Source organism: Aquarana catesbeiana, linkage group LG09 (assembly GCF_042186555.1).
Source record: "Aquarana catesbeiana isolate 2022-GZ linkage group LG09, ASM4218655v1, whole genome shotgun sequence".
NCBI classification, from domain to species: domain Eukaryota; kingdom Metazoa; phylum Chordata; class Amphibia; order Anura; family Ranidae; genus Aquarana; species Aquarana catesbeiana.
In genome coordinates, this window is record NC_133332.1 from 162,885,024 (window position 1) to 162,902,412 (window position 17,389).

The 17,389-nt window shown below is 41.6% G+C and overlaps 1 protein-coding gene across 1 annotated transcript in view; it reads left to right on the plus strand.

Moving 5' to 3' along the window:
* TRPC5 (transient receptor potential cation channel subfamily C member 5) overlaps positions 1-17,389 on the plus strand; it is a 618,377-nt gene that overhangs the window by 477,467 nt on the left and 123,521 nt on the right. The window lies entirely within an intron of this gene.

Genomic DNA, 17,389 nt, shown 5'->3' on the forward strand with positions numbered 1-17,389 from the left:
AGTAGCAGTGTCAGTCAGTAGGGCAGTGGACAGTGTTAGTAGGACAGTGGGCAGTGTCAGTCAGTAGGGTAGTGGACAGTGTCAGTCAGTAGAGCAGTGGACGGTGTCAGTCAGTAGGGCAGTGGACAGTGTCAGTCAGTAAGGCAGTGGATGGTGTCGGTCAGTAGGGCAGTGGACAGTGTTAGTCAGTAGGGCAGTGGATGGTGTCAGTCAGTAGGGCAAACCAGCAACTAGCAAGCAACTAGCAGAGCTGCCTTTATATAGGCCCGCTGGGGGGACATCACGCTGTGCGCGCACGTGCTCACACTGATGCACCGCATCTTGCACCCGCATGCACTAATCTGTTCGGATCGCGCGCTCGTACCCGCCAACCCATTGGATCGTGCACCAGTATGCGCTGGTGTGCAACTCCACCACGCAGGCGCACAGGGATGGGCCGATACTGACAGGCTCTAATTCTGCTATTCCTCTGACATAATGATAGAGAAAGTCTCTGTGATGTTGACCAAGGCAAAGGCAGAGATCATTTGGGCTGGATGGCTTAAGTAAGCAGGACTGAGGAGCAGGATATCATCAACAGGTGAGTCACTGTGTAGAGAGCTGGCAATTAGCCGACAGCTGAGCGGCCAGCTCAGAGAAGATAGGGCTGAGCCCAGCCCTGACGGATCCCTGTTCTGTCAGGGGAGTACAGAGTGATCGTCTGTTCCTAGGGATCAGGAACAGCAATCTCTCTGTACTCCCAGTCAGTTCACTCCCCCCACAGTTAGAAACACCTCCCTAGGGAAGACTTAACCCCCTGATCACACCCTAGTGTTAACCCCTTCCCTGCCAGTGTCATTTATACAGTAATCAGTGTATTTTTATAGCACTGATCGCTGTATAAATGTCACTGGTCCCAATGATGCAGTTCTGCTAAAAATTGCTGATCACCGCCATTACTAGTAAAGACATTTTTTTTATAAAAATGCCATAAAAATATTTCCTATTTTGTAGAATTTTGCGCAAACCAATCAATATACGCTTATATGATTTTTTTTTTTTACCAAAAATATGTAGAATACATATTGGTCTAAACTGATGAAGAAACTTATTTTTTTGGATATTTATTTATTATAGCAAAAAGTAAAAAATCTTGTTTTATTTCAAAATTGTTGGTCTTTTTTTTGCTTATAAAAAATAGCTTGGTCATTAAGGGGGTAAATCTTTCCGGTCCTTAAGTGGTTAAGCAGCAGGCCACCCGCATTCTTAACAACCATGAGTCATCATCCATCAGCAGGCTTCACCACTGACAAATTAATATAACGAATGCCGGCAATTGCCCGGCAATTGAAAAATGTTTTAAAAAATTGCGATTTGTTTTAATTTGGGGGGGGGGGGTCCTATGCCATTTTTCATAACATTTTTGTATTGCCGGGCAATTGCCAGCATTCTTTATTTTTATATTCATTTGTAAGTGGGGAAGCCAGCTGACAGCTGATGACTCATGGTTAAGGACGTGGGTGGCCGGCTTCGCACAGAATTTGAATCAGTCGATCATTTTTCGACTGATCCAAATTCTAATCGTTCTGGAAAGTAGCCATTCATTAGAAAATGGATAAATAAAACAAATTTTAACAAAAACTAAACTACATTTAACGAAAACAAAACTAAATGAATTCTGAAACCAAACTAAACTAATTCCATAACGGAATGAAATTAGTAACATAACGAATCTAGGACACAACTCTGCAAGGAAGAAGTCATATGCTAAACGTTATTTGTTATACCCACGAGTGCTTTTTTCACCGCTGCTTTTACTTACTATTTTCCTCCACTATACTACCTTTACATAGTTGGTAAGGTTGAAAAAAAAGACACCAATCCATCCAGTTCAACCTGTGTGTCTGTGTGTATGTTCATGTCAAAATAAAAAAAAAAATAAAAATCATATCCCTTATCATTGTGCTTGCTAAGATGCCCATCTAGGAGTTTTTTGAAACGATCAATACTTCTCTCTGACACCACCGATTGTGGAAGTGAGTTCCACAACCTTAACGCTCGAACAGTGAAAAAAAACCCTACGCAGTTTAAGGTTAAACTGCTTCTTTTCCAATTCCATTGAGTAGCCCCATGTCTTCTTAAACTCCCTGAGACTGAAAAGTTTATTCTCTATGCTAGAATCACCATTGAGGTGTTTGTATATCACTATCATATCTCCTCTCAAGCATGTCTTCTCCAGCTTCAGCACATGCTTTATGAGGATTGGTGACCAGAATTGGATGGAATACTCTAGATGTGGCTGAACTAGATTTTTTTAAAGTGGTAGGATTATAGTTTTATCCAGTGGCGGTGCGTCCATAGAGGATGCAGGAGCGCCGCCCCCTCTCTCCTGCACCCGTCAATCTTCACCTGATTGGCTGAAGCGACAGGCGCTGTGATTGGATGCCTATCGGGCATCTAATCATAGCAGAAGAGGACGGGAGAAGACATCGAGGACTTGGAGGAAGCGTGGAAGAATGCGCTGACCCGAGACAGGTAAGTGCCGGGCGGGGGAGACACTGGCAGCATTTGATGGGGCAAACTGGTGGCAATTGATGGGGCAAACTGGTGGCAATTGATGGGGCACATTGGTGGCAATTGATGGGGCAAACTGGTGGCAATTGATGGGGCACACTGGCGGCAATTGATGGTTACAGTGGCTGCGCTTGATGGCACAGTGGTGACAATTTATGGGTACAGTGGCTGCGTTTGATGGGCACAGTGGCTGCATTTGATGTCACATTTGATGGCACAGTGGCTGCGTTTGATGGCACAGTGGCTGCATATAATGGACACAGTGGTGGCAATTTATGGGTACAGTGGCTGCGTTTGATGGCACAGTGGCTGCGTTTGATGGGCACAGTGGCTGCGTTTGATGGGCACAGTGGCTGCGTTTGATGGGCACAGTAGCTGCGTTTGATGGGCACAGTGAGGCTGCAATTGATGTTTTTTTTTTTTCAGTTTGTGCCCCCCCAAAAATTTTGAGCACCAGCCGCCACTGGTTTTATCTCCTGAATAAAATAATATAAGAAAATTAGAAAATAACATGCAGTAATTCAGAGGTTGAATGAACCGGGCTGAATAACACTTTTGGTAGTTATTATGGTCTATGTAACAGGCTAAGGAGAAACAGCTAAGGAGGAAATAGGGACAGAGGGATTTGGTTTCAAAAGAGGGACAGTTGGTAACTATGGTCTGCTTGTTAAATATGCTAGCAGTGTAGCCAACAAAGGCAGTTGCCATGCATATCTCATTGTTTTGGTAGAATTTTCTTTAAGTAGAAACCACAGGGTTTAGTGCCATGTTTTTCTCTGTGTTTCAATATGATTACTGACAGGCTGTAGTGGAAGATGAGGCTCACAAAATAGATTCTGTACACCAGCCATATATATTGACTAAGGCGTCATTTCTATTAACAATGTAGCAGTTTGTCAGCCAAATGAGGAGACTATGAGCAGGTTTGGTATAATAAATCACCAATTGCCTATAAAGCGCTGATAAACTGCTCACCTTCAATGCTATTTGCAGACTTAAGACTTAAGAGATATATGGTGGTGCCATGATGTTGAAGAGGTAAGCAATGTACTGACCTTGAATGCAAATTTGTGATTTATTTTTTTTTTATTTTTTTAACAACAAAGCAATATTAGCCTGTGTTCATTCATGCCAGAAATAATCTTTTTTATTACTTCCTATCCCATACTAGAAGATTGAAAAGGATCACCAAAATGATTGGTTTCCTGGCTAACCATCCATACAAAATCTGTTGAACTTCTATGTAGCTTTGGAGTTTAACTTATAAATATCAGCGAGCACAATGTATTAGCTGGCCCCAGACATCAAAACTGGGTAGCCTGAGGCATCTGCACATGCCCTCACATATTTGCTCATGGGCCTCTTGTGCAAATTTCCACATTTCCTATCAGTGTTGAGATTTGGTCGCCCATATCATCTCCTGCACTTTCCTATTGGCCAGTAAGGTTGTCTATAGTGATGTGCCAATAAGACGTGTGCCCGGTACAAAGCAATGAGTCAGCTTTCCTCTCTGATAAGAAGTGTAAAGTTTTGGGGTACCATCATCCCAGTCCTCCTCTGACCCCGGAGCAGATATAAAATGATTTGTCACAGCTCCTGATGGTGTCTGCTTTTGACTTATTTGACCAGTTAACTAGTTGTCCACCTTTAGGCTCGATTCACACCTATGCATGTTGCTTTTGAGCGTTTTTGGAGGGTTTTTTTTCATGCTTGCCACGTTTTTGAGCAGCGTTTTTGCGGCGTTTTTGCGGCGTTTTTGCCGCGATTTGCGTTTTGTGTTTTTTTTTTTTTACAGTTTTTTTTTACAGTCTAAAAAAAAAAATTAAAAAAAATTAAAAAAAAAACAAAAAACGACAAAAACGCATCAAAAACGCATCAAAAACGCTGCAAAAACGCTGCAAAAACGGTGCACTTGCGTTTTTGATGCTTGTCCATTGAAATCCATTACATGCAAAACGCTGCTTTTTGCATGAAAAAAAGTCCCCGACCCTTTCCAAAAATGCAGAGAAACAAAAAGGCATTGATGTGAACATGTTCCATAGGAAAACATGTTAAAAAATTCCCGTGCATTTCTGCAAAATGCAAAATGCATCAAAAAACGCGCTAGTGTGAATGGAGCCTAATAGATGTAGCTTCATCTCAGTGGCTTGCAAGAGCAGGACAGCCATAGTCACAGCTATATTGCAGGCTTTGATGCCTCATCAGAGTCAACATGCTGCATCTATTGCACCTATGTTAGGGAGCTTGGGGGATTGGAATATTATTATTATGCTTGCAGAGTTTTTAGCCTGAACAACAGTTATTTTTACACATATAAAACAAGAAACATGTCCACAATCTCAAATCACTGTGATGCGTGATCAAATCACTGCAGTGTGCGATGACATCTTTCTTACCTGGCCTGCTGGAGCACAAGTATGGCGCTGTTGTTATACATAAAATGTAATTAAAGTTTTCTGATATATTTCTTATTACAGTGACAGCAAAACAAGTCCGTGAACAGTAATAGCTTCATGTTTTGTTCAGTTATGCCTATGCTGGCTTTTGAAATATCCACTCTGTTATATTGGAAGTCTTCAAATTTTGTTAGTTGCTGTTAGGGACCTGTAAGCACATGTGATACAAAGCAGTTGTTATAAAGACACCACTATGACAATGAACACAATTTGGACATCTCTGCTAGAGCATAGTGGGGACCGTTAAAGTTTGTACAGCCCTCACGGAGCAATGTGAATAATGTATAGTAATTGAGAAGTTTCCCAACAGCCAATGATGAAAACAGAATGTCCATCTGGAAGAATCCCAGATGCCTTCTCTGTTGTCAGTTTTGTTATAGAGATGTGTGCTCTATACACTGAAGCTTGTTGTAAAGAGGGGTTCTTTGCACCCTTAATTTTTTTCTGTTCCCCCTTACTTTACATATTCACATGCCCAGCGATTCTCATATTGTTTGTTGTAAATCCACAGTCTGCTGCCATGCGGCAGGTCCTGTGCAACCATCTTCTTTGAGCCAGCTGTCTCTTTTAGGTTCTTGCAACTGTGATGAACCATCATCACGTATGTGCAATGTGTGATAGGCGGCCCCGAAAGCCCGATGGAATGTGTGACATGCGAGAGTATCACAGGAGGCTGCAAGCATCATGGCAACAACATTTTCACCTAAATGAGAAACCAGGAAGTAATGGGTCAGCTAAATAAAAAAAGGTACTTACAATTATAAATGCATTTGCAATTCTGAAAAAGAAGGGAAGGTGATGAGATAGTATTATAGAAAGTGAAAGAAGGGGGTGAAAGTCCACTTTAGGAAGGAGTTGCATGACAGTAAAATAACATGGGGTGGGGCCCTCCCTACCTATCACAGCATTCCTTCAGTGTTGCCTACAACTCTGTCTTCTCTTCTTCACTTCCACGTTCTGTAGGGGTCCTCCAAGCCTCTGTGCTTGGACCACTTCTCTTCTACATCTACAATAACTCTCTTGGTCACTTGATAAACTTCCATGACTTACAATACCATCTCTATGCTGATGACTTACAAATATATCTCAATATTCCTCACCTCACCCTTTTAGTCCCCTTTTGCATTACTAGCTTATTAACTGACATATCAGTATAGATGTCACACCACTTCCTCAAACTCAATCTTTCTAAAGTTAGTTTCAGAATATCCCCCCTGCCCATGCCCCCTCCTCTGACTTTTCCATCAAGATCAATAATACAACTGTCAGTCTTTCCCCTAATTCCAGGGTGCTAGGTGTAGTCCCAAATTGAATCACTGTCCAAATCCTGTAGATTTCACCTCTAACACTTCTAAAATATGCCGCTTTTTAACCAATGAAACCGTCAAGCAACTCCCTCCTCATAGGCTTATCTCAACAAGGCTTCAGTCTATCATTTTCAGTTTGTAAAACGCCCGAAAAAACGCCCAAAAAACGACCAACAAGCAAAATTCCATTCATTTAAATGGCCCCTGTTTACATCTGAGCGTTTTGTAGCCTGAGGCAAAAAGCCTGAAGCTCAAAAAAGTACATGAGCTTCTTTTTGGGCAGATTGCAGGCGTATCTCTGCTTTTTACATTGGTGACCTTTTGACTTGTGCAAAATCGCAGCAAAATAAGCAAGCAAAATCACAGCAAAAATGCACGACTTTCTGCCTGAAAACGAAATGCTTGTCAGGTCACCTGAGACCAGGTGACAGATGCACTCCGTGGAAGTCAGGAATGCACCGCTAAAGTAGTGGACCCTAGGACTGACTGCTGCGGATTGAACCCTGGGAGGTTCAGGAAGCAGGTCTACTGGAACACTGACACAGTTCCCACTGGGAGCTAGAGCATAGATTCCCCAGGGTGCGGAGTCTAAGAGCCAGCAGGTGTTCACCAGAGCCTTTAGTGGTGAGGATGGACTGCGCTGCAGTCTGGCTCCAGGTCGCGGCCCCCAGGGTCTCACAGCTCACGGTAGACTACAGGAGAAGAGGTAGGAGGCAGGAGGCTGGAACAACAAGGAAAGTAAGGGATAAGCCAAATGTCGGGGCGACTAGTAGACAAGGATAAACATAACACACCAAAGGTCAGGGTCACAAGCAGACAGGGATAGTTGAGAACAGGCCAAGGTCGGTAACTGGAATCAGACGTAGGAAACACAGCGAGTACACACAAAAGCTAACACACAATGGTTGATCAGCACTGCTGGCTTGCAGTGCACAGGTTAATATAGGGTTCCCTGATAGGAGCTGGGGTGGAGCCATGCAAGAGGAGAGTTTATAAAAGCAGTCAGGTGAGGGTCAGCTGGTCTTTAGAGATGAACACATGGAGACAGGTAAGCTGACAGGCAAACTATATTGCATAACCATGACAATGCTCAGGTGTGAATGCAGTCTCACAGTTATTGCCTTTTGTTCTACTTGTCCCACCCTATTAGAATGTAAACACCCAGAAGCAGGGCCCTCATAACCCTTTTGTATTGAATTTTTACGTTAACTGTACTGTCTCGCTGTATAATGTAAAGTGCTATGCAAACTTGTCACTAAGTAAGCACTATACAAATCCTGAATAATAATATAATAATAATAATAACAGGATTTTTAAAGCACTATGCGTTATCTACAGAGAAAGCAGAACGAAAGCCCTTGAAATAAGTAATGAGATGAACCTTTGAACTAAGCCACCGTTTTTTATGAATCTGTGCAATAAATCATTTGTGTGTGTAAACTTCAGCTTGAGCTATTGAGCTTTGTAAAGTACATGATTTACATTAAAGAAGTAAAGAGGGAGCCCAGAAAACAATAAGAGGAGATTAAAGCATCATTTGATGGCTCAAATAAAGAATTAAAAGCATCATGGTGTGGTATTACATAGGGAACTTACTAGAAAAAGATAATACCTTTTAAATGATTTTAAATAAAAAAAGGATTATGTTAAACCACTACATATATAAACTTTGGGAACAGTTTCCCCATTAGCAGACATTAGATTCTCTCTGAAGACAGTCTAAAAATAAGATTAAAGATCATACTATGACTCTTATTATATTATGTACTATATAAACATACAGTACAAGTATACTGCATGTACAATATGTGGTGTAACCCTGATTATAGTAGACACTGACCTTTTACTCAAAAGCTAGTATAAAAGAAATGTACTTTCTTTAGTATATTTATTGTCCTCAGTTCATGAGCAAAGAGCCCTCAATGCTTTGGCTCTGCTACCTCATTTGTTCACATTTTTTACAGCAGAAATTATTGCTAGCATAAGAAGACCTTTCACACTAAATAGGAGGGGTTAAACAGTGCTCATTCAGCTTGTACAGACATAGGACAATTTCTGCCAAACATTGTCCTTTGCTTTTTAGCAGCTATGAAATAACATGACTTTGGATGTCTCTGCAGACCTTTGTCACTTTAGCTTGCAGTTTCCAACGAGAAGGCATCTGTGCTGACAAGCGAACTCTGTTTCCAAATCTGCACTGTCACAAACTGTTCATAGCAAAGTGAGCAGACGCATGACACAAAATATCAACCTCTTGCAATGCTGCTGCAGAGATGTCTAAGACAAAATGGCAGGCCACTCAACAGTGACAAGCAGAAGGATGCTGAGCTCACACTTTTACTAAGTTCCTCACTGCTCAGTAGTAAATGTGTCCAAGACAGCTTGTTTATGACTCAGGCTATAATGTAATGTCATATAAATCACAGTAGTTCACTATATTATCTGAATTTACACCTAACATGATTTATATTTACATACATTTTTTTTACCTACTTCCTATACAAAGACTTGAACAAACATAAGCGCATTTTAAAAAATTATGTTGAACAGACTATATTGTACAGCATTCCAATAAAGAGTAATTATTTAAGTGGTTCTAAAGCCTTAAGGTTTTTCACCTTAACGCATTCTATGCATTAAAGTGAAAAAACATTCTGTGCTGCAGCTTCCTCCCAAACACCACCCCCCTTTTTCTTACCTGAGCCCGATCCCATCTGATCCAGCGATGTGCACGAGCACAGCAGCTCCAGCCACTGTCTCTCTCCTCATTTGACAGAGTGATAGCAGCAGGAGCCACTGGTTCCTACTGCTCTCAATCAAATACTGTGACATGGGAGTGTGCTGCAAGGCCAAGTCCCGCTGTCTGTGTCGGTGGACACAGCAGCGGGTCTCAGAAGCGAGCATGAGCTGTGTTTTTGCTTTCGTCTATTAAGGTTACTTTGTGTTATAAGCAAGGAAGCTCAGACCTTTGCAGTGTATTAATGTGCTTTTACTAAACAAAAATTCTTTAAATACAAAATTATTACAATTATAGGAATACAATAAAAGACTGACAGATATACCTATAACAAGCAACATGACTAGCAAATAAGCAGCCTATGGTCTGTAGAGAGTAGAAATACACTGAAAACTTACTTAACTCAGGTTAGAGTGGGTTCATGATCTTCATAGGCAACGATGATCCCAATGCTAGAGATCAGACAAAAGCATCTTCAGGGATAGTTTCTTCTGGCTGGCACAGACCTTCCTTGGTGTTACGTCATTATAGAGTCCTCTTGTCAGCTTATGCCTGATGACCTTTTATTTGCAAAGGTTACCATCCCCACATGGGTGTGGCCCCTTTCTCAAAACTTCCTTTCAATGGGAGAAACCTTCTCCTATTCAATTTTAGATGGCACTATGGTATCATACATGCAGGGGCGTACCTAGAGCATCTGGCACCACCCCCCCTTCACTGATCATGCCTGTACACACTCAGCCCCTTCATACCTGTACGCACTCAGCTCCCTTCATACCTGTATGCACTCAGCCCCCCTCATACCTGTACGCACTCAGCCCCCTTCATACCTGTACGCACTCAGCCCTCCTTATACCTGTACGCACTCAGCCCCCTTCATACCTGTACGCACTCAGCCCCCTTCATACCTGTACGCACTCAGCCCCCTTCACACCTGTACGCACTCAGCCCCCTTCATACCTGTACGCACTCAGCATCCTCACACCTGTAGACACTCAGCTTCCCCTCTCACACCTGTAGACACTCAGCTGCCCCCCCACCTGTACACACTCAGCTGCCCCCCTCACACACATCTGTAAACACACACACAGCTCTGCCCCCCCCCGTACACAAACAGCCTCCTCCCTTGTACGCACAGCCCCACTTGTAAGGTGGTCTTCCTTGTCCCAGGTCTTGATTCCACGTGTCCCTGTGAAATTACTGGCAGCACACACAAGGTGCACACATACATGAAGCAGCCAGAGGTGGCATTATAGAGCCTGATGTGAGCTCAATTACACTAAACAACAGAAGCTGCCAACTCGCACGAACCCAGAGAGCCGGCACAGCTACAGAGCACCTCCTGCACCCCCCACGGCCTTGTCCTGGCTTTGATAGCCAGCCTGACACCCCCCCAATGTCGGACCACCACCCCCCCTCCCCCCCTTAGGTACGCCACTGCATACATGCCATAGGTTGGCATAAAGCCAAGCTATTGTTTTCCCAAGTTAAAAACTTGTTTATCGTAGTTACAGAACAATAGACTGATCCAACTGACAACTGAAATGCATCAATGGTATCTAAGTTCCCTTTGTTTGAGGACAGCCTGTGTAATTGTTACCAAGGCATTTCTTTGAGTAGTATCCCCTTAAACAAACTTGATGTCTGTTTTCAAGTCTGAGCAGATTCTTTTTTTTTTAAACAAGTCTAAGGGAAAACTCAAAAGCAACACACATGAATGCCCCCATGGAAAGTGGCTTTCTGTGGGGACACCCGACGAATAGGGGGGACCCCAGAAGAAGAGGATTGGGGCTGCTCTGTGTAAAATCATTGCACAGAGCACGTAAGTATAACATGTTTGTTATTTTAATAAAAAAACAGCTTTAGAACCTCTTTAACCGCTTGCCGTCCAGCACACGATTTATTTATTTATTTTATTTCAGGTACTTATATGGCACTGTCAATTTACGCAGCACTTTACATATACATTGTACACCAGTCCCTACCCTCAAGGAGCTTACAATCTAAGGTCCCTAACTCACATTCATATACTAGGGACAATTTAGACAGGATCCAATTAACCTACCAGCATGTCTTTGGAGTACGATGATATATGTCGGCACAATGGCACGGCTGCGCAAATGGGCGTACCTGTACATCCCCTTTAAATCGCAGGCTAGTGGGTGCACGCCATGTGAACGTGCCCGTGGGTCCCGCGGACTCGATGTCTGCCAGTGGCCCGCGATCGTGACACGGAGAGGCAGAATGTAAACAAGGCATTTCCCTGTTCTGCCTAGCAACATGACAGGGATCTACTTCTCCCTCTCATCGGGAGCAGTGATCTCTGTCATGTTCCAGTGAGCCCATCCCCCCTACAGTTAGAACACACTGATGGAGCACATTCAACCCCTTGATCGCCCCCTAGTGTTTAACCCCTTCCCTGCCAGTGTAATTTACACACTAATCAGTGCATTTTCATAGCACTGATTGCTGTATAAATGTCACTGGTCCCAAAATAGTGTCAAAAGTGCCCGATCGGTCTGCCGCAATGTCACAGTCACGATAAAAATCGCAGATCGCCGCCATTACTAATAAAAAAAAAAAATAATAAAAAAAATAATAAATCTATCCCCTATTTTGTAGATGCTATAACTTTTGTGCAAACCAATCAATATACGCTTATTGCAATTTTTTTGAACAAAAATATGTAGAAGAATACATATCGGCCTAAACTGAGGAATACATTAGTTTTTTTATATATTTTTTGGGGATATTTATTATAGCAAAAAGTAAAAAATATTGCTTTTTTTCAAAATTGTCGCTCTTTTTTTGTTTATAGCGCAAAAAATACAAAACGCAGAGGTGATCAAATACCACCAAAAGAAAGTTCATTTGTGGGAAAAAAGACATCAATTTTGTCTTGGTGCAACATCGCATGATCGTGCAATTGTCAGTTAAAGCAACACAGTGCCGTATGGAAAAAAATGCTCTGGTCAGGAAGGGGGTAAATCCTTCCGGGGCTGAAGTGGTTAAATAGAATTCTGTGTATACACACCCCTGTAAAAATGCCAGGTTTTGAAGATGTGAAAAAAGCAGACCAATATAAATCACTTGAGAATTTTTCCAACTTTAGGACCGTTCAGCCTGGAACATGTTGTGGGAAAGGCATGTTCTCTGCACGTTTTCTGCACTACGCTGAAAACATCTATGCAATCTGCTGCGGGTGCCAATACATTGTTTATGGTACATCAAACACAGATCACAAACGCAGTGTGTTTGTGAATAAATGAGTGTATAGGTGTGTACATAAGCTCCTGCGCTAATGGATGAGCGAAATGTATAAAATGTGAAATTATTTTAAATAATGGATTAAATTGATTAATTAAATTAATTAGGTTGCTGCTCTCAAAATTGCGTGTGCCTTTAAATGTGAAATCAAAATTAGGAGCGCTAACCCGTGATGCTAACTAAAAAATCATTATCACGGTGCAATCAATTCATATAAATCAATTTGTATAAATTAAAATAATCCATAACCATAATAATTCAATCCATAAGAGTTCAAAGTCTATGAAAGTTCATCAGTTTCAAATCTTTCCAGTGCAGCTTTGTTGTCAATTGTGCAATATAAAGTGCCAAGTGCTGAAAAAGTAATCTGTGCAATCTGTGCTCCCCTCTGTGTTCCCCCTCACAGATATCCAGGACTCCCATAACAGAAGTCACAAACGCTTGTGAGGATGGCTGGGCTCTGTGGTCCCACGGGCTGTGTCTCCAACTGTACTGCAGTGCGTTTGTGTTCACCAAATCACATGCTACCATAATACCATATGATTTAGTGCGATGTGTTTATGAAAAGTAATGCATGCACTAGTTTTACTGCATTCTGATACAATTCAGGGCCAAGGGGCTGCAAAATCTCACCACAGAGGAATGCACAGGAATCTCAAATGAACGCAGTCGATTTAGGTGCGAACCGACCATTAATGTGACCTATAATTTATACAATTCAGTTCAGCTTTTCTAGTAGGATTTTACCAATATTTACTCAGCTACCCCTTTCTACAAAAGACACAGTCTCATACTGCTTACAAAGCATCAAAGGGATCTCATTGTTAGAAGGTATTAGTCAGGTATTAATCAGGAGAAGGGTACAAAAAAAATTTGAAGGCGTTAGATATACCGTGAAACACACCCAAGATGGTCGTCAACAAGTGGAGAAAATATGGCACAACAGTGACATTACCAAGAACTGGAAGTTCCCCAAAAATTGATGAGAAAAACAAGAAGAAAAGTGCTAAGAGTCCTACAGCAACATTAAAGGAGCTGCATGAATTTCTGGCAAGTACTGGTTGTGTACTATATGTGGCAATAATCTCCCATATTCTTTATATAATGTATCTGGGCTGTGGGGTAGGGGGCAAGACGAAAGCCTACATTTTGCAAAAACCTGCAACAAGTCTGCAAAAGCACGTAGCGAAATATTTTACAGTCTGATGAGATCAAGATTGAACTATTTGGCCATAATTCCAAAAGGTATGGAAGCATGGTGGTGAGAGCATTATGCTTTGGGGATATGTTTCTTCAGATGGAAGCTGGCCTTAAGCAAAGGTGGAGGGACTTATAAACAGCTACAAATATAAGTCAATTAAAAATACAAATCTATTGCGCTTGAACTTAAAATCAAACATGTAGCAGATAGCACGATATCGCTGGATACAATAAAAGTGATTGCTAAACATGGTGCAGCACTTAGCTAAGTAAAAATTCATATAGATCAAACGAAATCAAAATGATGATCCTGGAGTGTATACTGGTAGATAGAGATAGCTGTCACCAACACCCGATCATACTCTGCTTTGGATGAATGAATCCCCTTGCAGCTGAGGATCGCTGGGATTATTATCGGGTTACCTACTGTGCATACATCTTTATTTTAGGGTAAGAGTCAGTATGATCAGGTGTTGGTGACAGCTATCTCTACCTACCAGTATACACTCCAGGATCATCATTTTGATTTCTTATGAACTTTTAATGGATGAATATGAATTTTTACTTAGCTAAGCGCTGCACCATTTTTTCAAATATCAGTCAATGTTGGTACAAAACCTTCAGGCCTCTATTAAAAAGCTGAAGATGAAGAGGAATTTCACCTTTCGGCATGACAATAGCCCACAGCCTACCTCCAAATCAATAAAAGAATGGCTTCACCAGAAGAAGTTTTGGAATGGCCCAGCCAGAGCCCAGACCTGAATCCAATTGAAAATCTGTGGGGTGATCTGAAGAGGGCTGTGCACAGGAAATACCTGCTCAATCTGACAGATTTGGAGCACTTTTGCAAGTAGGAGTGGCCCAAGATTCCCAAGGCATGTTGTCGAGACTGAATGCTGTCATAAAACCAAAAGGTGCTTCAACAAAGTATTAGTTCAAGTGTGTGCATATTTCTGAAAGCACATTTTTGTAAGCATTTTATTTTTATTTTACCCCTTTAAAGGTTTCAGTTTGTTTTTAATTAAAATCGGAGATTATATGTCACATTAAAGGTGAACAAAATTCAGAAGTAATTTATCTTGGTCTGATTTTTTTTCAAAAACCTGGAACAAGGGTGTGTAGACTTTTTTTTATATCCATTGTAAGTAAAATAAAAAAAAACTCTACATATTATTAAAGTGGTTGTAAAGGCAGAAGGTCGTTCTATGCATTAAGCGATGTTGCATGAGAGACTCGGCTGTCCAGGACTCCCCTCCTCACTGGCTGAGACTGCAACACATTGGCTCCCACTGCTGTCAATCAAAGGCAATGAGCCAATGAGGTGAGAAAGGAGGATGAGCCAGGCTGCGGTTCTGTGTCTGAATGCACACAGAGAGCTGTGGCTCAACTCGGGTGCCGCATAACAAGCTGTTTGCTGTGGGGTCACTCAACAGGAGGGAGGGGCCAGGAGCACCAAAGAGGGACCCAAGAAGAGGAGGATCTGGGCTGCTCTGTGCAAAACCACTGCACAGAGCAGGTAAGTATAGACATGTTTGTTATTTTTAATGAAAAAAAAACCCAAGATTTTAGTATCCTTTTAAAACATACAGTTATGATCAGACATGTATGTTTTACTCAGGAATAGTTGCAAAACCATTGTTTATATAGCCCTATATAAAGGTCAGACACTCGTCTTAAACAGGATCAGTAGTAAATGGTTACACATTGCCTAATTGTGTGTTGGACCCTTCTGCATCAGTAAAATGCAAGATTTAAAAGCTATTTCAATTGGGTTTAATGAATATATTACACCTAAACTTATACTGACACTCATTGTTAAATATAATAACAAGTTAAAATTTTGTACTGAGTACACACTAACCCATTATAATAACTTTGTAACTCTGGTACCAGGTAGGGAAGAGCCGGCAATCCAGTCTGAACCTAGGTTCAGTCCAAACTTTGGCTGTTCTGTCATTTGGAAAAAAATTGCCTGCTTGGCCCCCTGTTTGGTGGAAACCAAGCATCAGATAGAGACAGAGAAGCGGTATTTCTACTTTAAATGTCAGCTTCCCACTGTCATTGGTTTCTAAGGTTCCGCATGCCTAGGAACCGATGATGTTACATTGCCTTGTGTAGCTGGGATTCCCTAGCCTACTTAAGCAAAGGGGCGGGGATTGTCGTGACATCACTGCCTAAATATGGCTACTGGCCATATTATAGCAATGTCGTCACCACTATGCCCCCCATTCCCTAACATACTGTATCTGATACCAGCTCAGGAAGATGTCAATCGGCTAGTGGTATCATCTGAATAAGGCCTGTGCTTCAGGTTGTTGGGTTCTTAAATATTAATGAGGGGTTTATTAGCCCATTTGCCTGCAAGTCCCCACAACCACAAGCTAGGTTTGTGGAGAAAAGGCCCTTATCCTCATCAACATAGGGGCATGGTGCTTTGCCAAGAGTGGCTTTTACTGGCCAGGTATACCCCATGTTAGGGCATGTGGCCTGCTTTGGTTCAGAAGGGAAGGCACATGCTCATTCCTCCTTTCCTTTGAAAGGGTCTTTGTGTTTTTAAAAAAAAAAAGAAGCCAAGAATGAAATGTCAATTGTCAATTTTCTCCTTATATAAAAGGTAGCCAAAAGGGTTTTTGATGAGGACAAGAACCTCTTCCCCACAACCCTGGCCCGGTGGTTGTGGTGGTCTGTGGTCAGAGGGTTTTATACAAATCTAGAAGCCCCATTTAACAATAAGGGGGCTCCCAGATATCCACTCTTCCTTCTATTTGGATAAGCATGGAGGTTCTGAGAACCCTTTCTCATTTACACACAAAAGGTAAACAGTAAATAAAGACACTTACACAAGTTCCCTATTAAAAAAATGTCCAATGATGTAAATCCACCATCAATCATATCCAGTGAGGCAGATCCACGTCAATCACAATTGACGAGGCCCGGCAAAAGAAAAAATCCCACCAACTAAAGGACGCATTAAATCACATCCTCACAACATTGTCTCGCGCCTAATTTCCTGAGGCCTTGTTGCTGAATGTAAACAAAGGGGCGTGTTCTCCCATGTGATGTCATTGACTAAAAATGGCAACAATAATGTTTGGTCAATGTTATGTGACCATAATTGGTAAGTAATGTCATTGACAGCTATGAAGCTTTCATTTTGAGTATTTTAGAAATACTGCTACTATATATCAGTGGTCATCAACCCTGTCCTCAGGGCCCACTAACAGGCCAGGTTTTACGTATTACCTTGGGGAGATGCAGACTAGAATACTGCAATCACTGAGCAGCAAATGATATCACCTGTTATCTTGCAAACCTGGCATGTTAGTGGGCCCTGAGAACAGGGTTGATGACCACTGCTATTTATGATGTTTGGCACCCATCAAACAGGCCAAAAGTCTACAGGCTAAGACTAATGCCAGAATAGCCAAAGTTTGATCTGAACTTCTGTTCAGAATGAACCTTGACCTCATCCCTAATCAAAGATCCAATTTACATGGAAAGGAAGAGTCATACCTAAAATGTAGAAGGAAAAATGCACTAATTAATTCTCTCAATTTTCCTGTTTTATATGAATATCCATGAATCTATTTATTATATTTTTACCAATCATGTTAATGATTTCCAGACAGAGTGTGATCACAAAAATTAAATATCCAATTAAACTTTGGGTTACTTGAGTAATTTGCTGTTGTGTGTTTTATGTAGCTCCATATGTGCAAATGCCAATGGTGCACTTGCTTCTGCTGATTGCTAAAGAGTCAAGGCTTCTGTTTCCTTTGCCAATGAGTACTATATACATTATATGTTTTAAAGACATCTGTTAGTTAATGGATGATAGAGATACTGTACTTATTAATGCACATTTCTTT